Here is a 5,818-nt window from a genome sequence, read left to right as displayed (position 1 = left end):
AAAGGGTTAAATTCGCAAGGGTCTTTCAAAGTAGGATTATAGAGGCTATTTAGTGCTTGTTAAGGGTCTTAACGACCTATCCCGCCTGCTGGAGGCGGGATGGAGTCGGGACCATTATACACGACTGAGTTAAAGTTGCTCGGAGTCGGGAACCAGGCGACGATGGAGGTCCCGACCGCCAGCTTTCGCAATTTTAACCCCTCACACGTGTCCAATCACGCCTCCACGGCCCAGTGAAAATCCTGGCCAGAGAGTGAGAGAGTGAGAATGAGAGAGAAAGAGATCGAGATCACATGGACTGAAATGAAATGGCTGGACACTGATATCTACGATGATGGGGACCTCGTAAGGAGGCCAAGTAGGATCATCCACTTGGCACTTTTGACTGAAGACATTTGCCAACATCTCAGCCTTGTCTCCTGCATTCACTGCTGGGCTCCACCATGGCTGAGGATGGCGATGTTTTGAGAGGCTTCTCCTCCTGTTAGTTGCTTGGTTGTCCACATAGCTGTGTCCACACCTTGCTGCTTTAGGTGTTCAGCAGGTAGGTATTTATTATATTTATATGTAATATATGCATAGATTTAACATATCTGGATGAGTAAGGACATTCAGCATTCCTACATTGCAACAGCGACTGCACTTCAAAACTACTTCATTGGCTGTAAAGTGCTTTGGGACATCCTGAGATCATGAAAGGCGCTGTAGAATGATAGCTTCACTAGGCTGGTACCTCATTCTCCGCTATTCCTGGTCCTCTTTTGGTTAGAACCAATTAACTGTAAATTAAATAGAACTTAAAATAAAACTTATGAAATCAAATTAAAATCACATTGGCCGGGGTGATGATGCACTCCAGTCCCTGTGGCGCCCACCGGTCTCGGAAGGCCTCGAGCGCGCCGGCAGACACCGAATGCTCCATCTCCAGGGCCACCCGGGCGCGAACATAGCGGCGGAAGAGAGGCAGGCAATCGGGCCGGACGACCCCCTCGAACGCCTGCTGCCTGGACCTATTAATGGCCACTTTGGCCACGCCCAGGAGCAGTCCTACGAGGAGGTCCTCCGACTAGCCCGCTCCCCTCCACACCGGGTGACCGAAGATCAGGAGCATGGGACTGAAGGTCAACCAAAAATCGAGGAGCAGCCACTTTAAGTAATGGAACAGGTGCTGCAACCTCACACATCTATCTATGTCTATCTATCTATCTATCTATCTATCTATCTATCTATCTATCTATCTATATAAAAGGATAGATCTGTCTGTCTGTCTGTCTGTCCTTCAGTGTGTCTGTCCGGCTATACACTCTAAAGTTATAGAGCATACCTACACGTGCGTTATATCAAAAGAAAGCTTACAATTCCAGAACGGTCGTAAGCATATTTACGTTTCGGTGAGACAAAAATTGTGCCCGCGGTATCCAAAAAACGTTCAAAATTCCGCTCATTATCTGCTCATTAGCATTGAGTGACGTCGAGGTCGCCCAATCGTACGGTCGAGCGACCCGACGGTCGACCAATCGCTGCGTGGCAGGGGCGGGTTCCTGGCGCGTGCAGGCGAGCACTCCTAGAGTCGAGTGATGGGACGATTGACCAATCCTACGCTTCGGTGACCTGACGGTCGACCAATCGGTGCGTGTGTGGGCGGGCCTTATCGTTCTGAACCGAGGTAAGTCGCCGCCATCTTGATTCAAAACTTTTCATTTCTTTTTCCCGCTTTCTGCGTCTTTAAAAAAAAAAGTTGCTGTTAAAACACATAGGCCTAGAAATTCAGTTGGTTGCGCCAGCCGTTAGCGCCTTAGGAGGAGTAGATGTCGGGCGCTAGGCGGGTAGCGCCCGGGCGCAGCGCGAACTGCGCTTCGCCCCAACTTCACTAGAGATTTAGCGCCGGCGCAAAGTCTTTGCGCGCGCTCAGCTGCGCGCGCAGATCATGACGTCATTTCCTCGTGCAACGCCCTTTGTGCGCCCCCAACCGGAACTTCAGTCGCGCCGCCCCATTGTGCGCCTGGCGCCCCTAGCGACTGTTAAGTGGAATGGTGCTCAGCCGATGCGGGGCGAGGGGGCACAAATTAAAGAGCACTCATCCTGCAATATAAAAGGCTGCCATTTTGCAGCACACCTTCTTGCGAAACGGATTTTTGGAGAGAGACCAAGGTAGATAGCTTTCTGCTTTGGCCCAGCACTCGGACAGGTACTTCTGGCTTCAGGCCACAGCTTTCAAAAAGTTTTTGCCTTCATTGACATCTCATTGTTTGCCAGCATATTATGGGGGCTGCAATGGGTGTCAACGCTGACTTTCTTAATTACATCCAAAGGGCTCACAGACGCCTTGAGAGAGTGGCAGCCCTGGTTAGACGGAGAGGGGGCAACAGGCATCGGCAAAGGAGGCCTTACCCACCCAGGGTATACCATCAGCAGTTCTCCTATCTCAACATGTCTGAGGAGCAGTGTGTTCGGAGGCTGCGATTCAGAAGGGAGGTGGTCACAGAGATCTGCCAGCTGCTTGCTGTTGATCTGCAGCCACAGCTGAGGAGCAGGACGTCTCTGTCGGTAGTGAAGGTGACGGTGGCTCTCAACTTTTATGCCACCGGCTCCTTCCAATCCGCTACTGGGGACATTGCCAACATCTCCCAGTTCGCCGTGCATTGCTGCATCCGCCAGGTGACCAATGCCCTTTTCAAAAGGAGACGTCAGTTCATCTCCTTCTCCATGGTCCTTGACAAGCAGCAACAGCGTGCAATGGGCTTTGCAGCATTCGCAGGCTTCCCCATGGTGCAGGGCACCATTGACTGTACGCATGTGGCTTTGCGGGCACCTCTGGAGAATGCCGAGGATTATCGCAACCGGAAGGGCTACCATTCGCTGAATGTACAGCTGGTGTGTGACCACAGGCAGCTCATCCTAGCTGTCAATGCCCGCTTTCCAGGCAGCAGCCACGATGCCTTCATCCTGCGACAGACTTCTGTGGCAGACATGTTCCAGGCACAGCCTCACCCACGAGGATGGCTTATCTGGCACAAAGGCTATCCTTTGTGTACCTGGCTGATGACCCCGCTCCGTGCGCCCAGCACCCCTGCTGAAGAGCGATACAATGAGAGCCATCAAGCGACCAGGAACATCATCGAACAAACGACCGGCGTCCTGAAGCAACGGTTCCGCTGTCTCGATCGTTCCGGTGGAGCCCTGCAGTATTCTCTGGAGCGAGTCTCCCATTTCATGGTCGTTTGCTGCATGCTGCACAACCTGGCTATCCGCAGGACTCAGCCACTGCCACCACAGATTGGAGGACCACCTCAGGAGGAGGAGCAGGAGGAGGAGGAGGAGGACCAGCACAGGAGGGAGGCACAAAGTGCAAGGGCCGCCCGTCGCCGGCTTACTGAACGTCGGTTCTAGGCCCCCTCTCAGGGACTGGCTTGTGCCAATGTCAGCAGATGAATGTAGCCGCTCCACAAGCCCTCAGCCGAGCAGGGCAACCAGGACTTAACCAAAAAACCATGGACACTGCAATTTAACAACAAAAATTTATTGAAAACCTCTGCCCTTCCCACATTACATGCTCATGTGGAGAAGCCCCCTCCAAAAACACAAAACTACCAGTCTCGGCCTTACAAAAAGAAAGAAAGACACCAGTCTCGGCCTTACACAAATAAAGATAGACACCAGTCTCGGCCTTACACAAAAAAAGATAGACACCAGTCTCGGCCTTACACAAAAAAAGATAGACACCAGTCTCAGCCTTACACGAAAACAACTGCACCAGTGTCGGCCTTCCAACAAGCACCAGGCATTTGTGCATACCTCTACTTTTTGCCCTGCGAGGGCGATGCCTTGCGCATCCTTGCCTGGCCCCTGCCCGCCCTGCTGCTCCTCCTCAATGGGAGCCCAGTGGCTGCAGCAAGGCTGGGGGAAGGCTGCTGAGGGGCAGATGGCGAGACGGCAGATGCCCTTGGGGGTCAGCCTGCACCAGCTCTGGCCTTGGAGTGGCCGGCTGCTGACTGCTCCAACTCTGGCTGGGCGGCAGCAGTGTGTCCAGCAGCTCCTGGCAGCTGCAATGGCGGAGTGGCAGTGTCGGCTGCAGGAATGGTGGCAACCTGGCAGATCGCAGGTGCTCGCTGGTCGCCTGACACATTGGCACTCGCACGGGCCAGCACTGCAGCATGCGCAGCAAACAGCTGAAGGACAGACTGCTGGGCTGCTGCTGCGCGGCGAGTGCCCTGGCGATGCCTGGCTGATCCAGCGAGGGTGGCAGCAGTTAGTGCCCGTGTGGCCCTGGTCTGTGTCCGCATCACACCAGCCAGTGAGTGGACGGCACGACTGAGCACTTGGCTAGAAGCCGACTGTGCTGCCGCGAAGTCCTGCAGACTCCTGGCCTGTGCTGCATTGATGTCCTGCAGACTCCTGGCCTGTGCTGCATTGAACTGTTCCAGACTCCTGGCCTGTGCTGCACTGAATTGTTGCAGACTCCTGGCCTGTGCTGCCCCGAATTCCTGCACACTCCTTGCCAGTGACTCTATGGAGTCAGGCATCCTTCCCACTGCAGCCATGAGCTCAGTGTGCCTGCGCTCAGCCTGGACGGCCATTTCCTCTAGGAGGCACACCTCCTCTGTGCTGACCGTCGCAGGACTGGAGGCCGCACTCACCCTCTGGGGAGAAGTCCGCCGAGCTTCCCCACCCCTCCCGCGTTGCTGCAGGCCGCTGGGCCCCGGAGCTTCACTCTCCTCTGACCCTTCCCCCCGGCTCCCCTCCAGGGAAGACGTGTCCCCTACATCGCCATGGGCTGGTACGGCTGAGGGTGGCACTGATGGGCCGGCTTCCTCTTCCTCCTCCTCGTCTTCCGAAGGGCTGACAGTAGCAGCTTGAGGGCCCGCCTCCTCACCTGGCGATTCACCATCTGAAAGCAGGAAGACACAAGAATAGCTTTAGAGTGAGGACAGGGCAGCAGCGAGGGAGGCATGAGTGGTGCCATTCACCGCATTGGTCGGACAGTGGCAAAGGATGCTGATCTGATGCGCAAGTGGAACAAGAGAGGTCCAAAAGGTGATGCCCTTACCATTGGTGCCCAGAACAGGGTCGGCATCTCCAGTGGCGACGGGGCCAATCAGCCGGCCTCCCATAATGCGCTCCACACGCTGGTCGAGGTCGGAGAGCTCTTTGAGGTCAGGACGGCCTCCCCCGGTCTCAGTTTGGTTGCGCCGGTTGTGCGCAACCTTGGCCTGCAAGAGAAAGGACGGCCTCTAAGTACAGTGTGTAGCCCTGATCTTGTCTGCACTGCCTCCCATGGTCGAATAGCTAGTACAGTGTGTAGCCCTGATCTTGTCTGCACTGCCTCCCATGGTCGAATAGCTAGTACAGTGTGTAGCCCTGATCTTGTCTGCAATGCCTCCCATGGTCGAATAGCTTGGACAGTGTGTAAAGTGCTGAATGTGCAATTGATTTTCATGCCAGTCCCATAGCTGCTGGATGAGGGCTGGCCATTAGGGCTTTCAGGTCCCTTTGCCCATAATGTGAGGTGCACATGCAAGGATCAGGAGGACACTGGAAAGGGTACTCACCCTGACAACCCGAGTGAGGTCGTTGAACTTCTTCCGGCATTGCACAGGAGTCCTGGCAACCACGCTGTTGGAAGACACCCTGTTGGACACCTCCCTCCAGGCTTTCCAGTAGGCGCTGGGCAGCGGCCTCTTGCCACCTTCTGGGTACAAAACATGGCACCTGCGCTCCACTCCGCCAACCAGCAGCCTCAGGTCCCCGTCGCTGAAGCGCTGCGCTCTCTCCCTGGCCTTCTCCATAGTCCTGGGCGTTGTACAGGTGAAGCTGAAGT

General features: G+C 55.1%; 1 pseudogene; it reads left to right on the top strand.

Annotated features, from left to right (window-relative positions):
• Window positions 1-267: 267 nt before the first annotated feature.
• LOC147108394 (zona pellucida sperm-binding protein 4-like) overlaps window positions 268-5,818 on the top strand; it is a 12,124-nt pseudogene continuing 6,573 nt past the window's right edge.

Source organism: Somniosus microcephalus, chromosome 13, assembly GCF_052327205.1.
Source record: "Somniosus microcephalus isolate GS21.2 chromosome 13, FLI_Smic_1.0, whole genome shotgun sequence".
NCBI lineage: Eukaryota > Metazoa > Chordata > Chondrichthyes > Squaliformes > Somniosidae > Somniosus > Somniosus microcephalus.
Note: the sequence above shows the minus strand (reverse complement) of the source record. Positions and strands in the feature narration are given on the sequence as shown.